This window comes from Panthera leo, chromosome C1 (genome assembly GCF_018350215.1).
Source record: "Panthera leo isolate Ple1 chromosome C1, P.leo_Ple1_pat1.1, whole genome shotgun sequence".
Classification (NCBI taxonomy): Eukaryota; Metazoa; Chordata; class Mammalia; order Carnivora; family Felidae; genus Panthera; species Panthera leo.
Window position 1 is genome coordinate 98,530,375 of NC_056686.1, and position 17,885 is coordinate 98,548,259.

The 17,885-nt window shown below is 42.3% G+C and overlaps 1 long non-coding RNA gene across 1 annotated transcript in view; it reads left to right on the forward strand.

Moving 5' to 3' along the window:
* The window catches only part of LOC122228503, a 109,247-nt gene extending 98,655 nt beyond the window's left edge, over positions 1-10,592 (forward strand). Inside the window, exons 5-6 of the long non-coding RNA XR_006206621.1 lie at positions 7,594-7,866; positions 10,394-10,592. This is a non-coding gene — a long non-coding RNA (uncharacterized LOC122228503). The remainder of the gene's footprint in view (positions 1-7,593; positions 7,867-10,393) is intronic.
* The last annotated feature ends 7,293 nt before the right edge of the window (positions 10,593-17,885 follow it).

The following is a 17,885-nucleotide window of genomic DNA, read 5'->3' on the forward strand; positions in this document are numbered from 1 at the left end:
GTGATATCTCAATGTTGTTCAGATTGACCATCTACAGAAGGTGCAGAAAACTGTTTCTCTAAGAGTATGGTCACCGGTGTCTTTAATAGATGAGCCATCGCATTCTTTACTGGCAACAACATCCACTTACTCTATCTGCCCCTATTATAATCAAGATTCCATGATTTAAGAGGGGGTAAGGAGAGGGCTATGACTCCCAGAATCTGACTCCTTCTCAGAGAGAGGGAGACTTGGTCTGCGGTGTTTATTTTTATGTGGCTTTACTGGTCATGTGTTGACGGTGGCACACACCATTCAGCCTGGTTTGTGATGAGCAAGACAGTGCTTTCAGTTGTGAACCTGATACGCCCTACACCCCAAAATCACACAGCAAAGGAAATATAAGGTCACCCAAGACTTAAATCCTCACATTGTAACAAGCCAGTGTACAGCAGATATATAATCATTCCTTAGATTTGTAGAACAAAGAAATTTCACAGTGCCTATCCAGCTAATTTACTCTTCCTCGGGAAGTAAGCTGAGTAGGTGCTGCTATGCTTCCTTTATAATGAAGAAGGTGAGACCCAGAGAAAGTGACTTGTCCAGGGTCACCATGCAGTTGGGAAATTGGAGCTATAGTTCACCCCATGGAGTGTGTTCTCTCTACCTCTCTGTAGACTTTCCCCTTTATTATTTTTTTAAATGTTTATTTATTTTTGAGAGAGAGACAGAGCATGAGCAGGTGAGGACAGAAAGAGAGAGGGAGACATAGAATCCGAAGTAGGTTCCAGGTTCTGAACTGTCAGCCCAGAGCCTGACGTGGGGCTCGAACCCACGAACCACAAGATCATGCCCTGAGCCAAAGTTGGTGCTCAGCCGACTAAGCCACCCAGGTGCTCCTCAAAAATGTTTTTAAAACAGACTTTTAAAACCTGAAAAATACTCCATTATTTTGGTATACAACAATTTATTCAGTCAATTGCACATAATTCAGTCGTTGTGCTCATTTAGGTAAAGTTTTCCATTTTTACTAAACATCTTTGTGTCTAAAATGTGTTCACCCTTCTGATTGTTTCACAATAGATTCATACATGTGGAATTCTTAAAGGACAAGACTATTTTTTAAGATTTTTGATGCAAGACTGCCTAACTGCTTTCCAGAAAGACTGTACTAATTTATACTCCCTCCACAGTGGGGGGAAAAATGCTGATGTTACCAGACTTTGAGTGTCGTCATTTTTCAAACACTTTGTTATTTCAGTAGATTTAAAAATGGTATCCTAGGGTTATTTTATTTGTTTGGGTATTCCTGAGGTGAACTTTTGTTTTTCTAAGTTAATCATTCATATTGTCCATTGCCTACCTTTTTTTTTTTTTTTTTTTAGTGTAACGGCAGTATTTCTCTTTCCTTCTTTAGTAATGAAGGATATAAATCCTTTTTTCTGAAATATTTGTAGCAAATGTTTTCTGCCAGACTGTTGTAAGGCTTTTAAAAATTGTAATGACTTTCCGATGTACTTAAGTTTTGTATTTTCGTCAAGGAATCTATTGTTTTGTTCTTATTCCCTCGATTAGTTATCTGTACAGGATTTCCTTTTCCACCCAGAACTCTGACAAATATTCATCTCGATATTCATTTAAAATTGTCTCCTATCCATCTGTTTTTATTTTGCTATATGGTGTGTAAGGCAATACATTTTCTCTTTGTTTGCAAATTGCCAGATTTTTCAACAGATTTGCATAGTTTGAATCTTGATGTTAAATTGGACCAAAAAAGGCAGGGCAGGGGGCGGGGGGGTGGGTAATAGGAATATTTGGTGCTGGAGGGATTCATAAAGCTGCAGTGTTGGAAACGCCGATGGATGTCTGGGTGATCACCAGGAAAGGAAAACAGGAAAAACCAGTATTTGACAGCTGGTAAGTGGGTTCTAGGTTGTTCCTCCTTTCCCCCTTCTCCCCAAGTATGGAGAGTTCACCATACCACAGTGAACTGTCCCAGATTCCAGTAGTCAAAAGTCAGGGGCACCCCCAATTGTTTCCTGATGTGAAGACCTCACTCAACTACTGGAGAATGAACTTCTCTCCGAGCAAGTTGGCAAGGATGCCAGGAGGGGTAGAGACGTATAATTGTCTTGTGGATAGATGTAAGCTCAAGACTTGTCCACATTCAAACTGTTTGTGTTTCCATGGTCTCTCACAAAACTCTGTGTGTGTCTCTAGCATTGCACTTACAACATCATATTGTAATTTTTCTTTGTGTGTCTTCTTCCTCCTTATCCTGCGCCTAGGGTTTTTTTTTTAATATATTTTTTTTTTTTTTTTTTAACGTTTATTTTTTTGAGACAGAGAGAGACAGAGCATGAACGGGGAGGGGCAGAGAGAGAGGGAGACAGAATCGGAAGCAGGCTTCAGGCTCTGAGCCATCAGCCCAGAGCCCGACGCGGGGCTCAAACTCACGGACCGCGAGATCGTGACCCGGGCTGAAGTCGGACGCTTAACCGACTGAGCCACCCAGGCGCCCCTTAATATATGTTTATGCAGTATAATAACAGTAAAGTGAATAAATCTTAAATGTACCATTCATTGAGTTTTGATAAATGTAAAGACCCATTTAACTGACACCCCAAATAAGACCTAAAACACTGTCATTATTCTAGAAAATTCCTCTGTGTGCTTTTCTAGTCATCACCCCCTCCATCCAGAGGCCACCACTATTCTGATTTCTATCCCCACAGACTAGTTTTGCATGAGTGGGGACTTCATATTGATTCTAAGTATGTGTTCCTCTGTGTCTGGCTCCTTCCAGTCTACCACATGATATTTGGGGGTCATTCCTATTGTCTCAAGTGTCCATAGTATGTTTCTTTTTGCTGCTGAGTTCATTCTAGCCCCATTTGTTGAAGAGCCTGTCCCTCCCACATTGATTTGCTTTGGCACCTCTGGCAAAGATCATTCGATAGTCATTGTGGATTTTTTTCTGCCCCATTGATCTATTTGTCTGTCTTTATACCAGTAACTTACTGTCTCAGAAATTGACGAGTTAATACTAACATTTATATGGAAACATAAAAACAATAGTCTTTTAAAAATCCCATAAAGCTTTATAGTGACACTTAAAATCAGGTTGTGTAAATCCTCCAACTATTTTATTTTTTATCAACTCATCAGTTTCTACAAAAACCTTCCTGGGAATTTCACTAGAATTACATTTAATCTGTAGATCAATTTTGTGAGAACCACCATCTTTACAATATTGATTCAGCTACCCTGTAAGTATGGTATATCTCTCCCCATTTATTTGTCTTAATTTCTCTCAATAATATTTTATAGTTTTTTTAAAATGTTTATTTATTTTGAGGAGAGAAAGAGTGAGTGGAGGAGGGGCAGGCAGAGAGAGAAAGAGAGAGAGAGAGAGAGAGAGAGAGAATCCCAAGCAGACTCTGCACTGTCTGCACAGAGCCAAACAAGGGGCTTGAACTCACAAACCGTGAGATCATGACCTGAACCAGAATCAGGAATCGGATGCTTAACCGACTGAGCCACCCAGGTACCCCAATATTTTATAGCTTTAAGTGTACATGTCTCACCTATCTTTTTAAAAAGTGATCTGTATTTCGTGATATTGATTCTGTTGTAAATGCTATTGACTTTTAATTTCCTTTTCCAATTGTTTATTGGTAATACACAGAAATATAATTAAATTTTCTATATTGACATTATATCCTTAAACCTTGCTGAATTACTAGCTTCAGTAGGATTTGGGGGTAGATTCCTTTGATTTTTCTATATGCAAAATTGTGTCTCTGTAAATAAAGCTAACTTTATCTTATTTAAACTTGGTCTCTCCCAGTCTTCAGGACTCTTAATGGAGAGAAATACCATGTTGACTAGAAACAGTGAGAGTAGACATCCTTACCTTGTTTCTGACCTTAGAGGGAACATGGTCCATGTTTTATCATCCATTGTAGTGTTAAGTATAGGTTTGTTTTTTTTTTTTTTTTTAACGTTTATTTATTTTTGAGACAGAAACAGAGCATGAACGGGGGAGGGGCAGAGAGAGAGGGAGACACAGAATGGGAAGCAGGCTCCAGGCTCGGAGCCATCAGCCCAGAGCCCGTCGCGGGGCTCGAACTCACGGACCGTGAGATCGTGACCTGAGCTGAAGTCGGACGCTTAACCGACTGAGCCACCCAGGCACCCCAAGTATAGGTTTTTATAGATGCCTTTTATCAGGTTAAGGAAGTTCTGTTCTATTCCGAATTTGCCTAGAGTTTTTCTCATGAAGTGATGGTGAGGTTTGTGAGATCCTTTTCCTGGACCTGCTGAGATGTTCATGTGATTTCTCTCCTTTGTTTTTTAATGGGATGGGTTACATTGTTTTTGTTTTTGTTTTTGTTTTTGTTTTTGCTTTACCCAACCTTGCATTTATTTGTGATAAACCTCACTTGGCCATGATATATTATCCCTTTTATATATTGATGGATTTGATTTGCTAATGTTTTGCTAAGGCTTTTTGCATCTCTGTTCATGAGGAATATCGGTTTGTAATTTTTTTGTAGTGCATTTGTCAGATTTTGGTATTAGGAATATGATTAGGAATACTAGGCTTTTTAAAGAAGGTCAAGAGGTAACCTCTCCTCCTTTGTTTCTGTAAGAGATTAAGATTGGCATTATTTCTTAAGTGTTTGATAGAATTTACCATTAGCACTATGTGGGCCAGAAGTGTTCTTTGTGGGGGAAACAATTTTAATGGTGAATTCAACTTTAACAGATTTCAGGTCATTTATTTCTTCTTGTGTCCCATTTTGAAAAATTGTATTTTTCAAGGGATTATTCATTTCATACACATTGTCAAACTTGTTGGCATAAAGTTGTTTGGAATATCCCTTTATTTTTCTTTTAAGATCTGTAGGATTGGGGCACCTGGGTGGCTCAGTCAGTGAGGCGTCCGACTTTGGCTCAGTTCATGAGTTCAAGCCCGTCATTGGGCTCTGTGCTGGAGCGTGCTTTGGATTCTGTGTCTTCCTGTCTCTCTGCCCCTCCCCTGCTTGTGTTCTGTCTCTCTCTCAAAATTAAATAAACATAAAATTTTTTTTTTGAAAAATAAAAATAAATAAAAGTAAATATTTTTTAAAGTTTAAAAAAAAGCTCTGTAGGATTTGAGGCACTATCCTTCCTTTCATTCTTCATAGTGGTCATTTGCATTTTCTCTTTATTTTTTCCTTGTTCAATCTAACTAGGGATTTATCAATTTTATTGATCTTCTCAAAAATTCTTTTTTTTCTTTTTTGCTGTTTATTTCCTCCATTGTTTATCTGTTTTCTATTTCATGGATTTTCACTCTTTATTATTTGCTATTTTTCTATTTACTTTGAGTTTAGTCTATCATTCCTTTATTAGCTTCTTAAGAAGAAAACTTGGGGAGCACCCAAATGACTCAGTCAGTTGAGTGTCCGACTCGATTTCAGTTCAGGTCTTGATCTCCGGGTCATGGACTCAAGCCCCGTGGTGGGCTCTGTCCTGGGCATGATATATATGTGTTTTTCCTTGAGATTTTTTTTTTTTCTCTAGAAGAGTATTGTTCAATTTCTAAATATTCTAATATTTTTGAGATCTCTTTTTGTTATTGGTTAAATTTGTTATTAGTTAAATTCTAGTGTGGCCAGAAAATATACTCTGTATGATTTTTGTGTTACCCAAATTTTTCTTCATTTTTCTTCATTCCTATGGGAATGAAGATGTGCTGCAATCTTTTACATGCTAACCTGAAACAGAATTCTCTCCCACTTAACTTAGTTTCTGGAAGACGGGAATTACACCTTAGAGTTGATGTATGGCAGGGCTTGCCACATAACAGAAGTTCAGTAAGTATAAGAATTAAGTTATTAACGAATGGTGAAGATTGGGACAAGGGAAGGGTTATGACTAAAACATGGATTTACTGTCAAGTTTAACTCATGGTATAACATGCAAACACATGGCTCCATACAGTTTGTGAAAGAACTCCAGGAAGACAGAAGGATGGGTATGAACTCTACAAATCCAAATGTGGTTGAAATTGATCTCAAAATGTAGTAATACAGTAATTATCATTTTCATTGTGCTTTGTAGTTGATAGCTTAGATACCTTTTCTCATAGAAGGGAAGGCATAATGTAGAATGATCCATGTGGTTTCTGGAGACCTCGCTATTGAGCTCAGAAATTTAGTGGACGTAACCACTAGAATTACAAGAATCTATTAAGAAGATGGATACTAACAAGAAATGTAAAGTGGGGACGGCTGGTGCTAATGAGGCTGATAATAACAGCTAACATTTACTGAGCATTTATTTTGTAATAAGCGCGATGCTAAACAGTGTATGCTCCCAACAACCCTATCTTATGATACCCACCTCACAGATGAGACCCAGACAGCAAACTGATTTGTCCAAGGTCATACAGTTAAAAATAAGGAAGCCAGGATTTGATTTTGATGAGACGCAGACAGCAAACTGATTTGTCCAAGGTCACACAGTTAAAAAATGAGGAAGCCAGGATTTGATCCCAAGCACTACAACCTTTGAGATTTGTGAAAAAGTTCTGAAGGCTGTTATTATTCCCTGGGACTTGTCATAAATGGAAACTTCGACTCTCCAGGTAGGGGTAGGATTTTGCACACATATTTGATCTGTATCTCCCTCCAGAAGTAGAGTCAGCAAGGGATTTTCAGTGTAAAAGAGGTATTGTGAAAAGCCAGTGTGTGGGGGCGGGGGCTGAGGGACAAGGAAGGGGAAGCCAGTCTGTGAGGGGCAAGTCGAAAATTAAAGTTTGAGACAGATCTAGTACAGGCTGAAAGGGGCCAAGGACTGGTGACAAGAGTAGAACCAAATGGGGACAAGAACAAGACAGAAACCAGAAGCTAATAGTGCAGGACCACTATTTGACCCCGCATGGGCCAGGCACTTTTTTGTTTGTTTTTAATTTTTTAATGTTTATTCATTTTTGAGAGACACAGTGAAAGTAGGGGTGGGGCAGAGAGAGAGGGAAACACAGAATCTGAAGCAGGCTCTAGGCTCTGAGCGGTCGGCACAGAGCCCAACATGAGGTTCGAACCCACGAATGGTGAGATCACGACCTGAGCCAAAGTCAGACGGTTAACCAGCCACCCAGGCGCCCCTGGACCAGGCAGTTTTAAAGCCATTATATCATGTGATCTTCACAGCCACTCTAAGAGGTAATTACTACTGTGTCTCCCTTATAGATCTGCACCAGCCATGTGTGGAGTGTGTGTTAACATTTGATGGGCTTAGAATTCCAAGATCTTAAGCACTGTTTGTCTCCAGCCATAGTGGAAAGTTTTGGATCAGAATCTGAGGGTGAGAAATGGAGACGGGACAGTCAGGAAGCCAGTGACTGGGACAGATCCCTCTTGGTACTACTGCCATTACAAGCTGGCTTCTGGTGAGCCATCTAGTTTTTTGCTGGTACTGCTCCTGGGGCTGCTAAGAGACACCCAGACTTCTCAAACAAAGTTGTTAGTTATGTTTGGCAAGGGACAAAAACACATCCGTGGCTTGATCAATACTGTTATTGGCGCTCGCAGCATTTATGTTCTTTTCATATTCCCTATCCAGGAAAGAAACTTCAAGTTGGAAGAGGCAAGGTTCCCACAGATGTTGGTGACAGAAAATGGAAACCCAGGCAAGAAATAAGGAATGTTCTAAAGGCCTGCTCAGGATCCCAGGGCCTGGCCAGATAAATTAACTTCTAGGAGACTTGTCTGCTTTGAAGAGCTGAGACTTTGAGGGAAGGGGCTAGAAGCCCAGCCACTGGAAAGTTACGATCTTTTTAAAAAAAATGGGCAGTTTGGATGATCTTTGGTCACGCGAGCTGGACATTGCCTCCAGGTGAGAAGCAAGGAGTCAATGCATTTTCCCGGACGTACCACATTTCTTTCTGAGAGTTGCTAGACTGGTTTTTGGGTATTGTGTAAATAGAATGCGTTTGCAGCAGTCCTTTTGACAGCTAAAGTCCCTGTCCTTGAAGACAGACGAGATGCACCTCTGGGCAGGAGCAGAAGGTAGCTGGATCAGGTAGATGAAGAACTGATTGAATATAGAGTACTAATTAATAGATTGATGACGATCGGGAAAAAGGATCTTTCATACTGCAGGTTTCTGGCCTCCGTCTTGCCTTGTTAACTATTTTTATTAATGACTTGGATGAAGACGTTGATGGCCTGGTGATAAAATTTGTGGGTGACACAAAGCTGGAAGAGCTAGCTCATAAGTTGGATGGCACAATTGGGATGCAAAAAAGATCTGACGGACTGAAACAATGGACCAGATCTAATAAGATTATGTTTAATGGGGATAAATGCAAAGTCCTGCACTTGTTTAAAATAAACAAACAACTAAGATGGAATGAGCAGCAGATGCGCTTTGATAGTAGCCTACGTGGAAATGATAGAGATGTTTCAGTTGGTTATCGGCTCAAAACGAATCACTGTTGCACCGTAAATTTGGACTGTAACGGGAAGGGGGTAGAATATAAGAGAGGCAATAACCTTTCTTCCTCCAAAATGATGGCTCTTATTTTCAGTTTGCTATATGGCAAACATCTTTCTGTGGATTCTCTCATCCAGTCTCACTATCCTGTCAGGGGCTACTATTACCCCATCTTACAGATAAGGAAACTGAAGCTCGAGGAGACTGAGTAACGTGTCCAAAGTCGCATAGAAGAGCCGGGACATGAACATGGTGTTCTGATCCCACCTTGTGCTAAACCACCATTCCAGGCTGCCTTTGGGCCCTTTGGCTTACACCTAGATAGAGCTGATATACCTTATACCTTGGTATATCCAGTCACCTTATAAAAGTAATATCTCTACACAGACAGAGTTGAAGACTTGAGATCATAGACATATGGGATGAGAAAAGGCAAGCTGGGCCATGGTGGGAGGGACGCAAGGAAGAAGGCGGGTGTTAGGATCCCTGCCTTCATATGTATAACAGGCTTCAAGTGTTCCTTCCTGGAGTCCTGGAAGGCAGAGCCATGGCCAAGGGGGTGAAAATACAGAGGCATGTTTAGGTTCAAGTAACAATGCACTTTCTAATAATTTGAGCACTCTTGACGATGGACTGGCATCTTGTGAGGGAGTGTCCCTAGATGGCATACAGCACGGGCCAACTGATCACTTGTCAGAAGCAGACGCTGGACCAGGTGACCTTTTGAGTTCTCCTCCTACTGAGGCCATCTCTGCTTCTGGACTAGTCCTAACATCTGGACTAGGGAGTCGGGGCATTTTTAGGCACCGGGGCAAGTCCTGTGGTTTTTGATTTATTGCATTTCAACAATGAATGCTGATAACCTGTTCCCCTTCAGGGAGTTTTTATTTTGTTTCATTTCATTTCATTTCATTTCATTTCATTTCATTTCATTTATTTATTTATTTATTTTCTTAAACTTCTATTCTTTGGGGATTTTTGAAGTATGTGCTATACTCTTTATCCATATAACAAAAGCTGCCAGGCAGACCCACTGTGGAAGGATTTAAGAACAAATAAGGAAACAAACACATATAATGCTCTCTACTTCCTTGTGGTGTTTGTGTCTTCTCATTTACAGCCAACTTATCAGATAGCTGATACTGTCAGGATTTTTTGAATAGCTGCATATATACCGTTCACTCTGCCTTTGCTATCCCAAAGTTGGCCCTTCTGAATCCTCTCTCCCCTGTTCTGCTGCGGTCTGGTGAAAGAACTATTACATTAATAGTTAGGACTACAAATAGGAAATGAGTAAATAGGTTCAGAGAAAGGAACCAGAGAGCTGTTCAGTTAGTAAATTGCATGATACAATCTATAATACATGGACTTTGGTACGTCCATTTGATTAGAGACTTCTCTCTCCCCCACTTCCAAAACTCTAGAGTATCTTGTATCTTTGTTCTGGGAAGCTTAAGGTGTGTGGACTTGTGGCCCCATATATAAAATGCTTTTAAAGTTCGGCTTCCCATGTCAGGAGAAGGAACAATGGCCCCGCAGTGAGGCCGCCACCCCAGCACGCACCGGCCGGCTAAGCCCTCAGAGCATCCCGTGGGGCCCCTGTGTGTTGGGGAAAACAGTGGCTGCCCAGGATAACGAGACCATGTCAGGCATTGTAGGCAAATATGCTTGGGCCAGCACTCCACAGTCTCACGCTGCAGTTGTGTGTTCCTAGGGAGCCCACACCATCTTAATCATGCCTGCCAGGGAAGGAATTCTCCTTTCTCTTTTTTTCCCCAAGACGTATTTCCCCTGTATCGTTTAAACATATTAAATCACTGTTAGTACGCAGAGTGGGCATCATGTTAGCATAAGATCTAATCAGAGCGAGTCTGCTGGTCTCCAAAGGCTTTATTCTTTTTGTCTCTTTCCTCTGTTTTCTTGTTAGACTGAAGAGCCTTTTCTGACATCCTCATTTGTTCTGCTGTGTAATAGCATGGGATCTTTCAGAGCTGTCGACATCTGCTGCACTCTAGAGAGCTGCAGAACCGAGCCAGCAAAGCAATAATAATTATGCCCAAATGGACTGCAAAGGATGTGAGAGATAAGAAGGAAGACCAGAAAAAAATACACTCGATGCAATGGTGTTCCAGCCTGAAGTGAGTGAATGTGTGTGCGTGTGTGTGCATGTAAATGTACAGTCGCTGAGGCCATACACCTGTATGTGCGTTGAGGACACAAATCCTTTTCCTGAGAGCAGTGGACTGGAAATCAATCTGGCTCAGCGCTCTCCAAATTCCCAATCCTTGCTCCTTCCCCCAGAAGGCCACACTCAATGTAGGTGCGGCTTCCTACATTGCAGGGTAGTTTGTAGGACACCGTGGAGAGAGACCTTCTTCCTTCTGCCCCCCGCTCCGCCCTTATGCGTAGCTGTGTCTTCTTCCCTGGAACTACTCTGAGGATAAATTCGGCTTGTTGGAAAGAGGCTGTACATCTTCCTGATTGTCAACATGCTAGTTATTAAATACCTGGCCTGTTGGCCCTCCCCTAGGATTAAAACTAGCAAACTGGCATCTACTGGATGCTTAGTATTTGCCAGGCACTATGTAAGCCCTTCATGTGCAGGATCATTCTTCCTTAAATAACTCTACCAGCTTGGTGTCACTGTATCCCCATCTGCAGGTGAAAAGATTAGGGCATGGAGGGTCCCCCAGCTGACAAAGAGGGGCTTCAAAAATGGACCCTGGGCCTCTCCTACCCCGGCATCGGCCTTCCTGGGTACAAGGCCATATGCCCAGAGGCCCCGCTTGTGCACTGACAGAGAGACTGGTTTTTAAGGCTGTGGTTACTCGAGAACAAAAGAACCGGTCATACCGTTCATGTGTGACTCTTCACAAAGCAGCCAGGCCGCTCAGTGACACACTTGGTCACTTTCATGAGCAACCAGTCAGTTGAACAAAGAGAACCGAAATAAAATAAACTCCCCAAACCAAGGGAGCCCAGGTTTTTTTCTTCCTCCCCCATTGGGTTAGCTGATTATTTTGCAGAATCCGAGACTCCTACCGAGGCCAGTTGTCTTGAGGTCACTTAGGGCCCAGGAAGGGCGAGCAGGCCCCACACCTGGTCTCAGGACCCTGCTTCAGCCAGAAGCCAGCACACCTGGGATGGACCAGCCCTCAGCACCAGTGGGAGGCTCGTCAGTCGAGAACATATGGTTCCTGCCTATGCCATCCGCCTCCCTCAACCCTATTCCAGCCCTGGCCCCACCATATAGCCCCACCGGTCCCACTCTGGAACTTATACCATGATCTCCCGACATCCTTTACTTCTTCAGAAGCCTCCTTAGAAGGCCCAGGTGACTCATTTATGTTGGAGTGACCCCTCTTAGGAAGATTCATTTTAACTAGAGGAAATGCTTGAATTAGACCAAAGGATTACATCTCCAGTAGTGGTATCATAGGCTTCCCCTTCTCCTAGTAAGGGAGCCAGTGGCTCTGGGGAAAGCCTCCATGGCATCTTTATCATCACGCTCTGTGAAAAAGGGAAGAGCCTTTTTCCATCTACTTCAGTGGCTGGATGAGGGTGGAGCAGAGACCAGGGTACAGAACTTCACACAGGTGTCCCACTCAAGACTTGGGAGTCGTGGGGGTCCTTATGGGAATGCATTTCACAGACTTAACAGTGTGAAATGTGAAATTCAACACCCAGTAACATTTTGGAGCGAAAAGAGAAAAAAACCGACCTAAACAGTTAAAAGCTTGGGCAGAAAAATGGGCAAACAGGGATTATTCTGGGGATGGACGGAAAAAAACCTCGAATGGGGGGGTGGGAAATAAAGTCACGTGCACCACAACATCTACCTGCAGCTGTGTTGCTGAAAATCCCCCAACAGGAAGCGTGAGCAGCCAGCGGGATGGAAGCTGCCAGTACAATGAAGCATCAAAGAGGGCCAGGGCTGGTTGGGGCCGTGGATGAAACTGGAGCCCATCTGGGACCAAGAAATAACCTGGCTCCTCTCTGCACCTGCCGGGCATCGGTACACGTGTGGTCAGGCGCAACCTGGGCCAGAATTAATACATTTTGTTAATGTTTTTATTTCTGAGAGCGAGAGAGAGAGAGAGAGAAAGCACGAGCATGGGACAGGCGGGTGGGTGCAGAGGACCCCAAAGAGGGCTCTGCGCTGACAGCAGCAAGCCAGACACAGGGCTTGAACTCAAAACCTGAGATCATGACCCTGACTGAAGTGGCACCCTCAGCCGACTGAGCCACCCAGACACCCCCAGAATTAGTATTCATAGCCCAGTGATAGTAATGGTCACACTATGTTCATCGATGGTAGCTCCTAGAACCACAAGTAGCCAGCAGGTGAAATGTACTCAGCTAACCGTGATTTGGGTTATAACACATCACATCGTCCTCTTGGCTTTTGGTTTTTGACGTGATGATTCTTTCACCTCCGTAAAGAGTTGTAAGCCATACAGGAACTCTAATGACAATTTAGGAATTCATAGGGTACGTGTATGATTCTGTGTTGTCTTCCTGAGTACCCGTGTTCAGTCATTTGGATCCGTAGCTGATCTTCCCTGGTGAATTGCAACAATGTGTGGAGAGCCCCCAAGAGAAGGAACTCTGAGATCTTAGGGAGGCCAGTGGACACAGGGCTCCTATAACCCTTTCTGGAAGGGGTACAGATGCGAGAGAGCTGGCCCCTGAGAGCATCTATACAGCCAAAGGCCACTGCCTGGCTCAAGTCCATGCAGATCAGCATATCTGCATATTGTAGTTCAGTAGGGACTGCTGCTCTTGATTTAATTAATAGTTTGTTTGCATAATTTTCCTTAGGAAGGACTATTAGCACATCAAAAGGACGTTAAAAGTATCCTTGGTAATAATAAATACAAACCTAGTTTATCACTTTGTCAGTTTCAACAAACACCACTCTGATGTGCTAACCTTTCCCATGGAGGCGCCCTAGTTAAGTCAACAGCCAGACAAGTGGGAGAAGGGAACATAGGCCCAGTCTGTGAACTGGTTGTTGGGGAAAGCCAAAATAATTTCTGTGAGGATACATTTTTTGAATTCCCAAATACCTGAAAAACTCCAGAGGCATGCGTATGACTTTTCCTTCCTCCCTCCTCCCACTTAAAAGCTTTTGTAGAGAACCTGCTGAGCTGGTAGCACTTTTCTTTGCATCTCAAGGGAGCACTTTGTAAAAATGTTTTTAGAACACTCATTTTTATGCACCCCCCCCCTCCCCCCGCCCTGCCCAGGGGAAGAAGGAAAGGTGGGTCATTTACATGAAATTAAAGATTTTGTACAGCCCATCTCTGTCCCACCCCTGAAGAAGAGAGAGGGAGAACAGCAAATGTCCTTGAAACGTCGGTAGCCATGCGAGGTTTGATTCAAGAAAGAAAATGCCTCTGAAGGCGGAAGGCAGGGAACCACAGAGAATGACCAAGCCCCTCAGTGGCTCAAGATACGCCAAAGTGCAGGTGAAACCAAACAACCTGATCATGAACACCTCTGGGTGGGACGGAGGAAGCTTCACTCTGTGTGGCAGGTATATTCAGTAAAATCTCCCCAGCCTCTCCATGGAAACTTCGGCAGTTAAAGCCCGTGGGCCACTTTCAAAACCTAAAATTCAACTCTTTTAGCTAAAAAGAGAAGTTATTTATCTTAGTCATCTGTGTACTACATCCAGCCTCATTTTCTTCAACAAAAGATACTAAACATAGTCATCGCCTGGCATGTCTGAGCCTGGTCTTATTAACTGGAAACTGGAGAAAGAAGTTCAGAAATTGACAAAAGATCACCGAGGCAACTAGAATGACATCTGAAGTAGACGGGCGGTTTTGCCCTTTGCCAGCATCTGCTCCTGCTCCCCCAGGCCCTTCGGAACTCTGGCTCTGTGTGGCATTTCCATGGGCTTCCAGGAAAGAAGGTCCAAGGCCACCTACCTCCCAACTCCACTCTCTCCAGGGGAGTCTGATCTGGTCTGGCCGGGGGTGATCTCAACCTACTGCCAGCGGTTGGTTCAGAAATGAGCATGTAATCATTTGGGCCAGTGAGGCAAAAAAAGATTTTTCTTGGAGCCTCTGGGGGAAAATATCCATATTCTTCAGAGACTGCCTTGGGAAGCGTTTCTCTGGCCATCACATGTCCCTGGATGTGAGGCCATCTGCTACATGTGCCCTGCTACCAGGCTGAGGCTGAAGGTGCAGGTGGAAGAGGGCAGAGCTTAAGAGAGCAGCAGGAGGGGCGCCTGGGTGGCTTGGTCGGTTAAGCGTCCAACTTCGGCTCAGGTCATGATCTCACGGTCCATGAGTTCGAGCCCCGCGTCGGGCTCTGTGCTGACCGCTCAGAGCCTGGAGCCTGTTTCGGATTCTGTGTCTCCCTCTCTCTCTGCTTCTCCCTGGTTCATGCTCTGTCTCTGTCTCAAAAAAATAAATAAACGTTAAAAAAAAATTAAAAAAAAAAGAGAGCAGCAGGAAAGAGGGCCAGGAGCCCCAAGACCCCGTCAACCCCAAAGCCTCAAGTTCCTCTAGACTTTGGTTTTGTGAGCCGTACTTTATCTTAGTTTATAAGCCAGTTTGAGTTTTCTGTTGCTTGCAAGAAAGGAATCTTAACTAATACAAGTTGTCAAAAACTAGAAACTTCTAAGTAGTCCTCATGAGAAAGACAAAACCTGTTTGTTTCCTGCATAAAAGAAAGAATGTAATATTGACTAATGGATGAAAAGAAGAGAAACTGCATTGCAATAGAACTAGGATAGAAAAATCTGTAATTTCATGTAAATGACCCACCTTTCCTTCTTCCCCTGGGCCGGGCGGGGGTGGGGGGTGTATGTATAAAAATTAGTGTTCTAAAAACATTTTTACAAAGTGCTCCCTTGAGATGCAAAGAAAAGTGCTACCAGCTCCACAGTGCAAAGGGTTAAACTATCAAATAATTTAGCGCTGAACCTAAGGCACTGTCATCACTCAGGATAGTTTGAATGTGACCAGGTAAAGTGGTCTAAAATCCTAGATATCTACCAGGGCCCTACTCCACCTCAGCAGAAGACCTGTTGCAGAGCATGAAGCAGATACAACCTAGTATATAATCTAAAATCGCCCCGGTCGAGAGACTGTTCTGGAGGCTCTGACAATAATCACACAGTTCCCAGTGGAAGGGCATGGGCTGGAGGAAAGTCACTTGAACTTGGGGAAGCCAAGGCCGGTTTTGTGCAAAAATAAAAATGGAAGGCTTCACGAAATTGGAAAAGTATCCCTCTCCATCTGAAATACACCCCCCGAGTCCCTGCTGTTTGAAATTGTTAACTGGAGAGTAAAGACAGAGATAAAGAATCTCAAATGCAAATTTCCATGAGAGCACTAACACAGTACTAACAGCTTGGCCACTCGAAAGTCTGTCTCACTAGTTCAAGAAAGTATGCAAAATTTGTAAAAGTCAGATATTTTAGTCTTGACAGGTCAGACTTCTGTCTCTTTCGCCTCCATCTTGCTCTCCTACCAGGTGCCCATTCCCATTGGGAATATACATGAAGACGCAGCGAATACTTTTGTGGTTTTGTGCCATACATATCATGAAATCATTTTTCAAATTTTTGCAAATGACATTAAAAGAAATTATTCTGATATCTACAAATGAATTGAAACCAAACAAAACCAACCCAGACCATTCCAAAAGTAGTAAACCATTAAGAGGAAGAGATAAATTGCTAATAGAAATAATAAATAGGCTCTTAGATTATTTAATGATGCAATTAATGAAGAAAAGTGATTATGTGAACATATTTAAATTTCTTTATGATTTGACAAGGATATTCATGTTGACAAAGATAACATAACTCATAATTACACCACTACAGTGAGGACATTGGCAACAAACTCGTTAACAGAGAGCACTGTCAATTCAAAACATCTAAGATAAGGCACAAAACAACAAAAACTAAAAATGCTCTGAAATCTTAAGACTCACATGTGACAAGAAAAAATTTCCCCAAATTGACTATAATCCTAAACATTTATGTGATGATACCAATAATAAGACAAGAGGCTCACAAACTTTCCTAAATTATTAATAAAAGACAAATTTGATCAACCACGTACAGGAACGATTTATACTTTCTAGATAAAAAATATAAAATCTTTGCCATACGAAGAGGTAATCCAGCATATGGAGTTCATAAAAAAAAAAAAAAGAATGAAAAATTATAAGGGGTTTTAGAAAATCAAGTAACAATATCATGGTAGAATAGTATATGTGTGTTGAGGATGGAATTCAGGAACTCTCTTAGAGTTTGTTGTTTTTAAGTTTATTTCTTTCTTTTGAGAGAGAGAGAGAGTATGTGTGTGCAAGTAGGGGAGGGGCTGAGAGAGAGAGAGGGAGAGAGAGAATCCCAAGCAGGCTGCACACTGTCAGCGCAGAGCCCATGCAGGGCTCAATCTCACGAACTGTGAGATCATGACCTGAGGTGAAATAAAGAGTCAGACACTTAGCCAAATGAGCCACCCAGGCACCCCTCTTAGAGTTTCTAAAGTGGAAAAAAAAACCCAAAACAAATGAGGATCACTTCCCTGAACGATGGTATCTAGAGAAAATAAAATTTACTTTGGACTTGAAGTGTCTTGAGTTTAAATCCCAGTCCCTCCACTTAAATAGTTGTGTGACTGTGAGACTTGATTTCTACATTTGTAAAAATAGGCAGAATATTAAGTGTCTTTTAGAGCTTTTGTGAAAATTAAATGCTACTACTAAAATTAAATGAAGCTATAAAAATTAAATGAATAGGGCTCTTCTAAAGTAAATGTGCTCAGTAGAAGGTGTTCTGTAAATGTTAGCTTCCTTCTGAAATATATAGAGCAGGATGTCAACTTATGCAAAGAATGTAAATTTGTTCTGGTCATAAATGTCAATGCATTTTCTGACAATGCCCATGAATTTGTATAGACTATATGGATTATGTTTCACCTTTTTGCCTTATCCTCAAGCTAATACCAAATAGGCAATGACATATATGGGCAATTTATGAAAGAAGAAATAAGAATGTCTGGTAATATAGCAAGAGTTGTTTAACGTACCTGGTCATCAGACATGGATGTAAACAACCAAATACCATTTAATCACTCAGATTGGCAAAAGAAGATTGATAAAAAGAATGGAAAAGGCTGCCTGCAGTTGGTAAGGGTCCAAGAGAGTGACACTCTCATAACAATGAGTGGCTGGAGTTCAAATTGGCACAGATGTTGAGGCCAGTGTAAAAGTACAGTTGCCCCTGGGGTGCCTGGGTGGCTCAGTCAGTCAAGCTTCCAACTCTTGATTTTGACTCAGATCATGATCTCAGGGTTTCATGGGATCGAGCCCACATTGGGCTCTGCACTGACAGCGTGGAGCCTGCTTGGGATTCTCTCTTTCTGTCTCTGTCTCCATCTGCCCCT